Source organism: Natator depressus, chromosome 2 (assembly GCF_965152275.1).
Source record: "Natator depressus isolate rNatDep1 chromosome 2, rNatDep2.hap1, whole genome shotgun sequence".
Lineage (NCBI taxonomy): Eukaryota > Metazoa > Chordata > Testudines > Cheloniidae > Natator > Natator depressus.
In genome coordinates this window covers 253,402,996-253,418,469 of record NC_134235.1, presented here as the reverse complement: position 1 = coordinate 253,418,469, position 15,474 = coordinate 253,402,996, and positions in this window count along the sequence as shown.

The window sequence follows — 15,474 nt, the reverse complement described above, 5'->3', positions numbered from 1 at the left end:
GAGCATTCCATAGGTGGAAAGAGCTTGAGATGAGACTAAGGGTACAGGCCACCATCGATTATCAGCATCAAGAGAAGATTGCATCAGAGTCTCTTTACTGGCCAAATGTTCTGAAAAGACTCATTGCCATTCTGAGAATGTTTGCCACCCAAAACCTAGCACTGTGTGGCACTTCAGATCAGCTGTATGTGCCAAACTATGGAAACTTCCTTAAAATTGTGGAGCTGATGGCTGAGTTTGAGGCTGTGCTCCAGGAGCATCTAAGAAAAGTCACCACCCAAGAAACGTACACACACCACTACCTTGGAAAAACAATTCAAAATGAGATCATACAGTTACTGGCAACAAAAGTCAAACAGAAGATTGTGGCAGATCTGAAGCCAGCAAGATATTACTCTGTTATTCTGGACTGCACACCTGACATCAGCCATATGGAACAAATGACTTTAATGGTGCGTTTTGTAACAACAACAGAACCTAGTGAGAATGTACCTGCAATGGTGACTGTCAGAGACCGTTTTCTAGAATGTATTGACATTGATGATACTACAGGAGCTGGTATGACAAACGTGCTTCTTAAAAAGCTGGAAGGTACAGGAATTACGATAGCTGACATGAGAGGTCAGGGCTACGATAATGGTGCCAACATGAGAGGAAAGAACAGAGGAGAGCAGACACAGATCCAAAAGTTATATCCTCGAGCTTTTTATGTCCCATGCAGTTCTCATTCATTGAACTGCGTGGTCAGTGATGCAACATCAGCTTCTAGTGAGGCTGCTGAATTTTTTAATGAAATTCAAAGCATCTATGTATTTTTCTCTGCATCAACTCATCGATGGCAAATTTTGAAGCAACATCTGGGAACATCCTCTCTGACACTGAAACCACTGAGTGCCACACGATAGGAAAGTCGAGTGGCGGCGATAAAGCCTATCAAACACCAGATTGGGAAGAAGGATGATGCCATAGTTGCCATTATGGAGGATAATGCTGTGACAGGAACTGTTCATGGGAGAACAGTGGCAGAGGGAAATGGAATCACCAGAAACATATATAACTTCAAATTTCTGTGTGGCGTAGTGTTGTGGCATGACACACTGTTTGAAATAAATGTTGTAAGCAAGAGACTCCAAGGTGTTGACCTTGATATATCTGGAGCAATGGAACAACTGGACAAAGCAAAGTCAGACCTACAGTCTTACCGGTCAGATGAGGGATTTCAAAACATTCTGAAGAGTGCACAGAAGTTGGCAGAGGAACTTCACACTGAAGCTATTCCCACCCACTCAAGCATACAAGAAGAAGACATTTTGATTATGAGGCACGGGATAATCCCATAAGAGACCCCAAACAACAATTCAAAGTTGAATTCTTTAACCAGGTGCTAGATTGTGCAATACAGTCAGTTGAAGAACGTTTCATGCAGCTCAAGAAACCCAGCAGTATATTTGGGATGTTGTGTGATATTCCAAAACTCCTCACTATACCTGAAGAAGATCTACATCAGCAATGCAGGGCACTAGAGACAGTGTTGACACATGATGACATGCGCAATATTGATGTGAGGCAGCGAGTGATTTAGGTGATGAACTGAAAGCCCTTTCAAGATACATTTCAGGAGCATCAACTCCAAAGGCTGTTCTGGAATATATGTGCACAGATAAGATGACCAAATGCTTTTGTTGCTCTGTGCATACTTCTAACACTTCCTGTAACAGTTGCCAGTGGAGAATGCAGCTTTTCCAAGCTGAAGTTAATAAAAAGACATCTACACTCCACAATGACACAGGAGAGGATGGTTGACCTTGCAACCATCTCAACATAGCATGAGCTGGCCCAGACTGTGGCCCTTCAGGAAGCAGTTCAAATCTTTGCAAGCAAGAAGGCACGGAGAGCACCACTTTGATTATTCAAACAGATAAAAATGCCAGTGTTTACTATGCAGACAAGAAAAGTTACATTTGCTGTTCAGGCATTTGAAAGTTAAATGTTACTTAAAATTTTTGAAGAAGGCATTTTAAGTTGTTAGTTCTCCTTTATTGGGGTAGGTAGCAGAGCAGTACCATGAGAGGAGTAGAACAGGAAGAAGGCAGAATTGAGACCTTTCAAAGTTTTGACCCAAGCGAGGAGGCATGGGGACATCATTTAAGCTCCCCGCCTCAGGTGCCACAATGTTGTGAGCCGGCCCTGCTTGCAGGAGACAGAGAGACAAGGTCCTTGCTTCAATTTGCTGTCATGTATTCACATAGAAATCCTGCCACACATTTGCCTGCAACTGGTTCCATGCGGACAGACCCCCCATTGACGTCAGTGAAGCAGTGGTGGGTTGAGGGATCTGAGCAGAGCTAATCAACCATCAGATAAGTTGGTAAGAGTCAAGTATATGAAGGGCGTAAAGGCCAAGGAGAAAGCGGGATTATTTAAGTGGCTGGGAGAGAACTAGGGGTCCTGGAATTAAACTGAGAAATGGGAAACTGCCTATAAGTGAGATCTGTTCGGCTGAGGAACTGTCTCTCCAAGGGGGTGGTTGACGCTCCATCACTTGGGAGATTTAAAACTGGGCTGAGCCATGAACATACCGTACAGATCCTGCGCTAGACTGAGAAAGGAACAGGCTGGTCTGCACTAAATGGTCATCCTCATCTCTTATCTCTCTTTCTGGGACAATATTTTCTAAACATTGTTTTCACTGACATTTTCAAAATAAAACTACAATTATTTCAGTCTCTCAGAACGACTCATGTCTTCTGCGAGGGTTACAAGAAACCAGCTGACAAAGGCCCCAATGTCGCCATCTGTTCTATTCCAGCAGGCCGCCCTGTGACTGTATAGATGAGCATTCAGAACCTATTTCTCTGCTTAACTATTTAACGAATGCCCCCCATGAGTAAACTGCTTATTTATGGGGAAAGGGGGCTCAAAAGACATGGGATTTAATGCTGGAACCGAGGCTGGGAACTGGAGTGGAGGAAGAGGAAGGATGGAATTTTGAATTGCTCTGAGCATGTGTGACAGAGAATCCCTGGGACCCTCTTTGTGGGTAAAGGTCACCTGCTGAAGGTGACTGTGTTTGACAAGCAGGACATTTCTCAAGGTGATCCTGTGTCTGGCTAGTCTAGGTCAGCCATGAGGAAGCATTTTGAAATCAGGTGCCTGGAAGCTTTGAAAAGCACCACGTTTTCTCTTTAAACACTTCTTGGGCCAGAAGCCCTCAACTGAAGTCAACAAGGCCAGATACTCGGTCATTATAAACTGGTGCAGCACCCCTGGCTTTCTCAGACCCTTTTTGCATCAGAATGCAGTATTTAGTGTCCAGCAATTTCAAAAAGAGCCAATTTCCTACATCCCTAATTTCAATTTCCCTGGATATAGACTAGGCAGCAGCAGCAAAATAAACTGGGGAATCTTAATGAGGCAGAAGGGTCATAATTTTCATTTGCTTTGACAGATTCAGACAGCCAGTCTGGAGTGCACTTTACTTGTCCTAATGTAGTCAGCAAGACTGGTGTCTCACTCCCTGAAGGCATGCTGTAACACGTCTCTGGTAACTTCTGATACCTTGGCCGGTCCCTCAGGCAAATCAGTCTGAATCTCCTTCCTTTCCATGCATCCGATGAAGTGAGCTGTAGCTCACGAAAGCTTATGCTCAAATAAATTGGTTAGTCTCTAAGGTGCCACAAGTACTCCTGTTCTTTTTGTGGATACAGACTAACACGGCTGCTACTCCTTTACTATTCCTTTCTGTCCTGGAAGGATACAGAGAATGCATAGAAATAGCAACATCTGGGTTAGCCTCTGTCAAGTATAGGAAGGCAGAGCTGTGGCCTTCTCTGAATCCTCCATGGCATGTTTAGTAGCAGCCATTATGTTCATTGTATATGGGAGGAGAGATATGGAGGCCAAGATAAGTGATATGTCCCTTGGCTCACTTGGATGGAAAATTGCCTTGTAATTCATTTCTTTGGAGCCCATGGAGGTTGCAAAGTTGCTGCAGGAGTCAGAAAAAGAGCCCACTAATGGGAGATAATTTGAGGAATGAATGAATTTACCTCCCTTTTGGGGTTGGAAGATGAAAGGTAGCCCCAGATGAATGGTCCATGTGAGCTCTTAGTCAGCTCGTCACATCCATTTACGGTTGGCTCCTGAGGCTATGACCAGAGTTTCAAGGAGGTAGGCAGCTACAATGCTGATGTACTAGACTAGAAACTGCATGGGATTTAGGGGGAGTGTAACAGAACTTTAAGATCACAGGGTCTCATTCACCTCTGTAGTTACTCCAATAATATGCAAATAGGACTGTGCTGATGCCATGGTGAGTCAGGCTGACAGACTGAAAGCCCAAGGGGTTTTAAAACGAAAGCTACATATTTCTGTGAAAATATGCCAAAAAACTCCCTCTGCTGACCCCAGTGCCCCGCTGCAGGCTGATGGAGATTGTCCAGTGAAAGCAGCCTGCTGTTATTAGATACAGACCATGTCTCTGAGGAAAACAACTCCAACTGCTCTAATTTCTCCACAAGGGAAGAAAATCACCTGACGTATTTCTCCAGCCTTAGGAACCCATGTGTCCAGATTGAACAACAGCAAAATAATCAGCGTCACAGAAAACATTCCCTCTAGGCTTTTGTAAGTAAAGCAATAAGAGCCAGAGAGAAGAGACAATGGGAGCCATCCCCCCTTTGTGTGAGGGCATCTGGCATCCCAGCACTGTGGTCCCAATTGCGCCGGAAGGAAGAGCCACCCCAATTTCATGTTGATAGAATTCTACTCCATAACAATCATGTGGTATTTGTATGGGTAAGGACTGCAGTAGACACCACATGCTTTTGCCCCACCAGCTGCCAGGATGGCTCAAAGATCTTCACAGCCTTGGACAGTAATGCAGGCCACCCCAGTGAGAGTACTGGGCATGTGTATATCACCCCGATCACCTTCCTTGTGGTCACAATAAAGCTTCCAGGCAAAGTGTGAAAAGCACACTTGATCTCAACCAGGAACAATTGCCTCTGTCTACAGGTACGGCAGCTAAACTAAATCCCTTATTGCCCAGAAGGTGGGCTGGTAACCCTCAAATTCCCCGTTTGATCCTGCATCTCTAAAAGTGTTATTCTCAGTCAAATAACATAGGGCCCAGTTGTGCCCCTGAGATGCATGTGAAGAGGGGATCTTCTGTGAGCTGATCTCTCTGTCCAATATGGAAGCAAAGTCAGACACTTCTGCAGCAGCATCCCGTCTCTCCCCGGTCCCTACACCGTGCATCTTTGGAATGGGATGGGTGAAGCGTCATGCGTGTGTATGCACATCTTTTGCTCACTTGGCCTGCAGAACTGAAGGTGGTATAATATTATTATTTGTATCGTGGTAGCACCTCGCAGTCCCAGTCATGGATGAGGACCCCGTTGTGCCAGGCACTTTACAAGCATAGACCAAAAAGCTGGTCCCTTCCTCAAGGAGCTTACAATCTATGGCTAGCCCCAGTTCCACACAGAGCTGCTTCCTCACCTCTCAGGATCCACCTATCGTAGATCCATGGGAACTGGTGGCCAACCCGTTGGTCTATTCTGATTGGTGGGGTGAATATCACAGTGATTTCTTCCCCTTTACCCCCTGGCCACGGGTTTTCCTGAAGGACTTAGTGATAAGGTCCATCATGTTTGCCCTGTGGCTTCAAAAGATCCTTGTGCGGTCCTGGGCCACTTGCACCTACTAATATTTATTCACCAGTCTCTGACTCTGCCTACATCTTAAACCTGATGTGAGGGTATCACAAGATATAGTGGCTCCCTTCAGAGGAGCTCCAGAAACTAAGCTGCTGAATGAGGTGTAATGCCCTGTGAAATATGGCTCACTTGAATGGAGTCTGAACATAGGATTGCTGAACGACAAATGATTCAGCCTCCAGCTAATCCAATTAGAATAATCAGCATGGGAGGTAGCTTTGCATATGCTGATCCAATTGTGGAGTGGACTCTTGAAACAATGGCTCACCTTCATCTAGTTTTAGAAATAAATATATGCGATGTGACCTGCTTAGAGCAATGTCATTTTATCCAAGAGACACTTCACTTTCATTAGAATTGCAGCTTACACACTGCAACAATTGGAAACTTCCATTCCACATCACCCTAAGCAGAGTTGCTCATCATCAGACTGGATTCCTCTAGATTCTCGAAATGCCAATCAATATCACAACTGGGACAAGAGGATCAAAACCCCTTTATCGCTGAATTATGACTAGTCAGAGGCAACGTATCTCTGGACCTGCTTGAGCTCAGTAGACTTGACAAGTAATACCCAAACCGTGCTGAGAATATCGTATACCATGGATAGTAGGGGCATATATATTTCCCAGCACAGAAGGATAGTCCTAAACAAAATGTCCTCTGATCAGCATTTTACAGACAAAATCACTAGATCTCCCCAGATTTGAAAGATAAAATGGGCACAGGGTCCAGACCTGTCCTTTTAGTAGACACGTGGGCTTAATAAAGATGGGCACTAGTCACAAAGCCTAGATGAACGTCTAGATCCAAACCTCTACCAGAGTTCAGGCAGCTTCTGACCCAGAGTTACAGTTCCACCCTTTGAGTACCATGAACTTGGTGAGAGGTTTACTCTTGACTTCAGTGGGCACAGAATCAAGCCCTTAGAAAGAAGGACAGAGTTCAGCTCTGGTATAAACTGGCATAACTCCATTGCTGTTAGTGGATTTATGCTAGTTTACAACCGCGAGAATCTCTGGCCCCAAAACTTTCGTGACGCTTGGGACTGTTTGGCTCCAAGGATTTGGTTGGGGCCTATCACTTTCATTTCGCAATTCTTTCAGGCTCAGCACTTGTCGCTACAAACAGCATAGCACCAATTTATCACTGTGCTACACCCGTAATAAATCACGCAGCACCTACATTCCAGCCGGAGCAGCTAATAAAGAGAACATTCTACAATCATAAAACCTGGCAATAATAGGGCACCAATTGACGAAAGCTGCAGCAATGTAACTGCAGCTATGTCTAAGCAGTGGTTGCACAGAAATCCAGAAAAGGTATGGACCTATGCAGTAATCATAAAAGGCAGCAGTGTGATGGAAACTACCACGGGAACACTGAGCTGACCTGTGCTGACAAAGGGGGGAAAAAAATTCAGTCTCCCACCATAATACACAAGGCTTTGCTGCCATAACTGTCACTTTATAAATCGGGGAAGGTCGTAACTCTAATGCAAGCATTTGTCTTCTCATCCACCAGCTGTCTAAATGAAATACTCGCTGCTGAGCTAGCTAGCTAGTTTCTATAATGCTGCCTATCACCATAGTATCTGATCGCCTGCTATGTAAAATTGATACCAATAGCAAAGTCCCTAGTGGACTTCATGCCGTTGTGACAACTATGGCAATTTCCTGCAGTACCTTTGGGAGCGCTCACTGTATTACGTTTATGTATCATTGTGGGCCATGGACTGTCATTCCATGGGGGATGGTGACCACAGCCCTCCAGGAACTAAGAACAGTAGGGGGTGATTAGGCAAATTCATTCAGGGTGTACCATTTCCCCAAGAGACACCACCTCATGGAAAGGCTCTCATATACTGGTTCAAACTGGAGTCTCCAGAGACCAACAGACAAAAATAAATAGCCTCAGTTTAAACGGACTTAGACCCTTCTTTCTGCTCCAATAAGTGGATGGGACCTGCTGTCCAAGAGGTGCCACAGTCCATCCTGGGAAGGGTTAGAAGGACTTGACCAATTCATGGGGCTGCCTGTTCTGAGCTAACAGCTCTCATGAACTTGTAACCTCACAGAAACCTGTGGATGGGTGTAACAGAGTGCAGCTGGCCCTCCTGGCTCCTGCCAGGCACAGATAAAGTCACTCGGAGACCCTCTGGTTCTGAAACCACTGGTGCTTTTATTTACAAGTCTGTGTTCACCACCTTCTCACCATACAGTGTACACAGCTCTGGGTTCCTTGTGTCTGAACCCAGGAGTGAACGGCTTTCTCCCTGCCTGCCTGCACTCCCTCACTCTCCTCCGTCCTGCCTCCCTTCTTCCCAGCCTCTTATACCGTCCTGGGCCCATTGGGCTGGCAGCTGGCTCTCATTCCCCAACTAGGGCAGGTTCTTTCCAGTCAGCTCCACTTTATTATTAAATGGGGCTGCTGTGGCAGGGGGCTGATTCTGCAGTCGTTCTGCTCAGTGCCCTGCCATAGTGGGGTTTGAAGGACGGATCGGAGCCCTTGTTGGAGTTCAGGGTGATCTCTGGTAAGCTTATTAGCATGTGTATAGGTTCTTTTATTGTGTTTAGTGTTTTCTCTGTAATGTTTTCACCTTAAGAATAAATGTGCTTGCTTAGAAAGAGCTGGGTGTTAATTTAACCGTGCTCCATTACACTGTTTGTAACCTCTCAAGAGAAAGCAAAGCAGGACTGCTTAGGCAGTCTGACTTGCTGGGGAATTCACAGTGTAGGAAGAAAACTACAGCCTATAAAAGCCCCAGTCAGGAGGGAGCGAGACGTGGGTCTCTACCCAGGAGAGGTGATGGCTGAGGGGTCAGGAGCTTAGAGGGGGAATACAGGTGCACTTGCCTTGAATTGCGACATCTTCTTTTCCTTTATTAGGTAAAAACCTTTGTTTGGGGGGTATTTTTGTGGCAGTTGGTTGATTTGTTTGTTTGGTGGTTAGAGTTTTGGGGGGTGAGGGAAGGGTTATCCAGTCCTAACTTCCCAAAATAGATTTTCTTAATCTTAAAACATTTTTATTATTTGTTTTAACTGCAAGAACAAAAAACGTGTAACAAGACAGCATGTTCTTTCACCCAGTAAAACCGAACCAAAGCCATAAATGCAAAAGTATACACATGGTAGGGGACATAACCTTCTACATTAGTGTTTTACATCTGATTATAATCATCACTCCAATTCTATGTTTAAAATCGAAATCTAATTGTCTCTAGATCTGCTGATAAACTTGTATTTTCTAGGACTGTCTCTTGCTGTGACTTGCTGAGTGCCCTACCACTGGGATATCCTGGAACATACACACCCCCTGCCCTGGTTGTTAAAGACTTTCCCTTCGTTCTACACCCCCCTCACCCCCATGGTTCTTGTCACGCAGACAGAAAGCAGAAGACCAGAAGTCTGAAGTGCAGGCAATGCAATGTTTATTGGGGTTAATTCAAACAAGCATATCCATTGCTCTGCATGCTGGCAGAGCCTTTTCCCCCAGTGTCCCAGTTTCCCCATCTTAGCAGGCATAATTATATCTATAGTGTATGCCCTTGGGCCCAGCCCTTAGAATTTATGGTCATGTTCCATTTTGGAGTCTGGAAGCTTTGGTACCACCACTTTTGTATCCCATGGGAGGGTAAGGAATGAGGTTGTGCTTTGGTCACAGACAGGCATTTCTTTGGTCTTTTAGTGTTTTTTATACCTCCCTCTCCTCCTATTCCCCTCGCCCCTCCCAACTGTGAGAGACCTTATCTCAGGAGAGGAGTTTGAGGCAGGACTGTCCTTCAAGTGTACACTCGTATCTTACACTCCCACTCAGATATTTGTAGACTGGTGTCATGCTCCCACCTTAGTAATCAGTTTCCCACGCTAAATATATTTTTATCTTTTAACTTTTCTAAGTTTAACCCTTCTGGATCTTTATAACGTTCAACCTAGTTGCTCTTCTCTGATCTTCTTCCAATGTCTGATATTGTAGTACTCAGAACTGAACGCAATATTCTAAATCTGGTCTCAGCAGAGTCTTATAAAGGAAGGAGCATTATCTGCAGGTGTTTTGAAGTCTCAGCATTTGCGCTTTTTTTGTGACCATACCACTTTGCAAACACATCTGCTGCAGTTTGCTCCCCACTTGCACTCCAAGTTCTCTTTCAGCGTTAGTTTCTCAAGGATTTTTTCCCTCTATTTGCAGATCTGTCCTTTCGATTATTGTTCCCTAGAAGCATTAGCTTGCATTTTGTCAAGATATGCCTCATTTTCTTAGATAGTCTGATCACAATAAGTGTCCATCCAAAAGTGCTCTGAGCATTTTTACAGTAATTAAAACTACAGTATCAAGATCAGACACCGCAAACATAGTATAGTGAGCTATCCACATGCTTCTAGCATTACCCATCAGTAATAAGACTCCCTCTAGACCTAATAACCAAAATTCCTCTCCACCCTTCAAATCATACTCTATCCTCCTATCGTATTCCAGATGCCTGAGAGAAGACGACCTTGGCACAATATCCAGAAAGTTAGTAAATCCAGACCTCAGCAGACTGAGCTGGAGAAGCAAATTCCAAAGCTTAAGAGCCTTTATGGAGAACAACATGCTAGTACTACCCTCTGAACTTGGCCCAGTGTTTGAACTTCTCTATTGTAGATCACTTTGTATTCGTGAAAAGCAATCAAGTTTGTAAATCCCTCTGCACTTAAGAGACGTATCTGACCATCTCAGTTCCATCCTCTACCTAATATACCACCACCAGCCAATTACCAAAACTACATGCACATTCTATGTCCCAGTCAACAAGAAATCATTCCTCTTTGCAAATAATGAAGAGTCTCTCTGCTCAGGATTGCAATCAGGGACTTGAGCAAGCTCTTACTTAACGATATGCATTTTTAAAATATTTGTGTTCGCAACATTATTCACGCATGACATTCCATCTGAAAGTGCTGCAGGATACATTGTATGGTATATTGTAAAATTTAATTAGCAATATTTCAGTCTGAAAGGAGCCCTGCAATTGCTGATCTCTGCTGCATTCGTCCTCTGAATTCATGTGGAACCACCAGCTTTAATTTTTCTTTTTAATTGAAATGTGCGCCGATATGCAGTACTTCCCCGCAAAGAGAAGCAATGGTCATTGCAACCAGAGCTCATTCTACTGAGTTACACTAGAGAGTTCCACTTGACTATGTAATACCTATCCCATATTCCCGATGGAAATTCTGTGCACCTCTGTGCATCAAAGGTCCTCCCTGCAGATCAGAGAATAATATTCTACCCAGAAAATTAAGGTGGAGGAAGCTAATGTTTCCTGCTAATCCACCTCTATTATACAGAGGGGTTTTTTTGGTTGCTTTTGTGGGTATATGTGTGTGCATGAGCAATTATCCTGCTAACCATATAAGCAATAAATGCACAATTTTAAGGCTCAGTGGCACACAGTTTCAAGAGTTTGGTGCCTCAGTTTTTGGGTGCCCAATTCGAGAGATCTAGAGCTTGATTTTTTGAGATACTGACACAACTCCAGCTCCCATTAGTCTTGAGCCATTGGTGATCAGCATGACTGACAACCAGCCACGGGAGTCACAAATTGGAAAAACAAACAAAATTAGAAGCTGCTTTTGAAAACTAACAGGTATAACTGACAGCAGCAACTTCCAAGGAAGAGCCATAAAAAACAGGACATTATTCCAATCTCTGAAATGGTTTGGATTCAAATTCGGGGAAGGAGCAAATCCATGTGTCCAACTTGTAGCCTTACACTCTTATATGTGAGTAAGATAAATGCCTACATGCCCCCTTGCAAATAAAAAAGTTAGCCTTGTGTAATTAGCAACGAGAAGAATTTAAATGACAAAGCATGTTAGCATCTAGCATTCATGTAGCTCAGAGAGTCCAGTTGCTGTTTTACTGGTTTTACTGTTATTTGTTTAATCAAAACCTCATGACAAAACATTTACATAATCTATCCATAGTGAAACGCAACTATGAGATGGATTGAATGGCTCAGAGGTTGGACTATGGACCCTTTCATCTCTATGGCACCTTCAGTCCAAACTCAACCCAGGTCAGTAGTGACCAGAAACTGGTACCAGCTGGACTGTTGATCAGCTTATGTCACGTGAGTTGGTGTTCTCACTCTTGCGGGAAACTCCATGCCGCAAAAACAAACTAACCTTTCTTGGCAGCCTCAGCACAGAATTAGAGGATTGAATGTGCCTAGAGACTAAGAATGGGGTTTTCAGTAGTGCTTAGCATTGACCTACTCTGTCATCGCTGGGAGTTTTACCGTACACCTCAATAGGAGCAGAGTTTGGCCAATGCTAAGCACTGAAAACTTCCTCTCATCCTGGAGTTTGTCCCTTCAGCTCAGATTTTAAGAGGCTAATGGGGGCAAGGAAGGGAACCTTTCAGCGCTTGTACTTATTCTGTGGACAAACCAAGGACTTCAGTATCCGGTGTTTTTATGAGTACCACAATTGCTTTTTGTTTTAAATGGAGGGAATTTCTATTAGCTAAGCTGAACATAAAATTTATGCCTCGGGCTGCAAACAGGCTATTATTATGATGGTTATTACTACCATATGTTTAATTTCCATCTTTCTAGTGTCTGTCTGTGATGGATGCTGTGACAAATTAATCCTCACTCAAACAGATTACTTAGAGCACAATAAAGTAATTCTGTTTCTCTTAGTCATTACAGTAAAATCTCCATTGCTCAAGTAAAGCGGAGTCTCATTATCTCATCTCCACAATTACGGTCTAGAAGCTTAAGTCAGAGAGAGTTGGAATAATCTGTTGCTGAGCCTGACAATGCAGGATGTCTTGAGCCAAAACGCATGTGTATTTTCGGAGGTATTAAATGGATTGGCTGTTCGGTGAAGTAACTGGGCTATGTTGTTGTTATAACAGGTGAATTAAAGTTCAGCAAGAAAGACCTGCAGCAAAATATGATTGGTCATAATAAAATGCCAGATGATTTGATTCTGCCTGGCATTTCAATAAAGTTTCAGACTGTGTCAGTTGATAAATCCAAAAATAATCAGTTCATTGTGTCCCAGCCTCGGGGAATTTTGTGTTAGTACTTGTTCCCAGATCGTCTGGTGTATATCTCCATGTACTGTGAAAAAACTAAGGTACTGCACTTGCATGCTATCTAAACAGATCTCTGTAGGGCACTGTGATGGGGTGCTCAAAGGGTCGGGTGGTTTAGTGGTTAGCACACCTGACCTCCAGCCCCTTGTCTCTCTGTCAGGAGGTGGTAGAGATGCCCAGTTCCTGACCTCAGGCCCAGTATGTTTGGGACTTCACCCACATCGGACCTTTGCTCTTCAGTGGGGCGTAGTAGGGGAGCCTGGGCCCTCCCTCTGCACTGGGTCCCAGTTCAGGCCTCTGTGGGAAGTAGCACCAGCAGGGTCCCTCCTGCAGAGACTCTAAGTCTACCACCCTGGGCTACTTCTTACCTATGTGCTCCTTCAGTTTGGGGCATGCCACTGTAATCCAAACAGTTAATAGCTTAACAAAAGGTCCAACTGAACAAGGCCCTGAAGGACCTGCTGGTTCTCAAAGGGGGTGGTAGTTGAAGAAGGCTCTGCCTGTGGGCCTGACATACTCTGTGGTTCACTCTGAGGCTCAACCTTCGATCTGGCTTCCCAGAGTATTAATCTCTCCTGCAGTCTGCCCACCACCCTTTGCCTGGGTTTCTGAGCTCCTTTTAACCTGCTCCTCCAGGGAGAGTGCGCGGGGCAGGCCCAGAGGGGTAGGGCTATCTGGGCCCAGCATTGCCTTTTAACTCCTTCAGGCCCTGGGTGGGGTTTGTACACCCCATCACAGTGCCATGTGCAGAGGGCAAGCCAAAGGCCTATGTTACCGTTATTACTTATTATTTGTATTACTGTAATGCCTAGGAGCCTTACATATGGACCAGGACCCCATTGTGCTAGGCCCTGTACAAACTCAGAACGATGCCACTTAAATTCTCAAAATGGTGATGCATAGGCCTTGTGCTGTGTATTTTCACAGCAGGTTTTTCTATTATAAACTGGGCTGTGAGTGAGAGAGATTAATTTGGTTAAACATGGGTGAATTTTGCCCAGTGAGAGTGACTTTTAGCCCCCCCCACACACACACACACTCACTTTGTGCAATAATAGCATTGGTGGCGTCAGTCAGCGGTGGTCCCGCTTCATGGTTTGAGTAAGTTATGCAGTGCTCTCCACTCACAACTGCACACTGAGTGACTGGGCCTTTACTTATCAATATCATCTGCCCACTTTCAGATTTCACCAACTTCCACTGGATCCAGCCTTCTCAGAATCTCAGCCTTGGTCTTCAATAGAACCTCTCTCCAATATAGTCATGTCAATGAGGGGGGTGATATTTTTTGACAATTCTATACCAGCCAAAACTCTGGTGTAGACGCAGTTATACCAGCAAGAGGCTGGCAGAGCTTATTTCATTTGGGGAACTGGTATAAACTATACTGGCAAAATAACTTTTTGCCAGTGCAAGCTGCATCTATCCTAAAAGGATTTTCCAGTATTGCCATATTGAAACCATGTTCTAGCATAGGCCTTCAGCTCCCTGGAAGTCAGTAATATCAGTAATGCCAGACGTAACAATGAAAAAAGCCATGTTCTCCTTCCAGTTTGCCAAAGTCCCGGTCATAGTTAGAGCTGCAGCTTTGTCAGGACCATGTTTTAATGAAATTGCAAATAAAGTTATGTGCAGTGCGGTTGTAGCTGTATTGGTCCCAGGATGTGAGAGAGATAAGGTGAGTGAGGTAATATTTTTTTATTGGGCCAACTTCTGTTGGTCAAAGAGACAAGGTTTCAAGCTCCACAGAGCTCTTCTTCCGATCAGTTTGTAAATAAGGTTGCCAACTCTGGGACACAGAAAAACTGGCCACTGACACCACCACCCCAGTCCCCCAAAACACCTCAGCCCTTCAAAGAGCCTGGGTGGGGATGGTAGGCGGACTCCCTTGAAAACTCTGAGAAGTGGAATGGACCTGAAGCTTGCCAGCAGGGAAGGATAAGGAGCCCCTGTCTCCTCCACCCTGCTGCCCCTTCTCTCTCCATGCTCGTGAGCCTTGGGTGACAGGTCTGTCCTGCTTCCCAGTCTGTCGCACTGAGAGGAGCCATTTGACCTTGGCAGCTGAGGGCCCAACATGCAGAGCAGGACCTGGGTGCTGGCCATGGTGTGCTCTCTCATGAATCGCTAGTAGTTACAAGATCACTGCGCACAAGGAGCATAAAAACCCAGCATGTTAAATTTTTTGACTGGCAACCCACCAGCCGGTAGAAAAACCAGCCAGGCTGGTTAAAAATGGCCAGGTTCAACCCTGTTTGTAAAAGCTCATGGGACACTGGCTGCACTCAAAGACCGCTGGTCTGCAGATCCATCTGGAATGCCACCCCGTGCTCTGCGTGTGGGAACCTGGATCTTTCAATAGGCTTCCATGGGGCTATTATAAAACTCTTTGCTTGTTTTTATTTGTTCCCCTGTTCCATGAACACATGTCCACTTAAAATAATGGTGTAGAGACTTTTTTGGACCTGTTTCAGTGATGGTGCCCAGCTGTCCACTACTGGGAGTTGGTGCGTGGTTGTGACATGGTCAGAAAGGCCCAACCAGCCAATCAGAATGTGTCTGTGGACAATCCAGATTCCACCCCAATAGCCTGTCTCTGGAACTCTAAGGCTATGTCTACACTACAGCTTATGTCGGCCTAACTTATGTCACTCAGGAGGGTGAATAA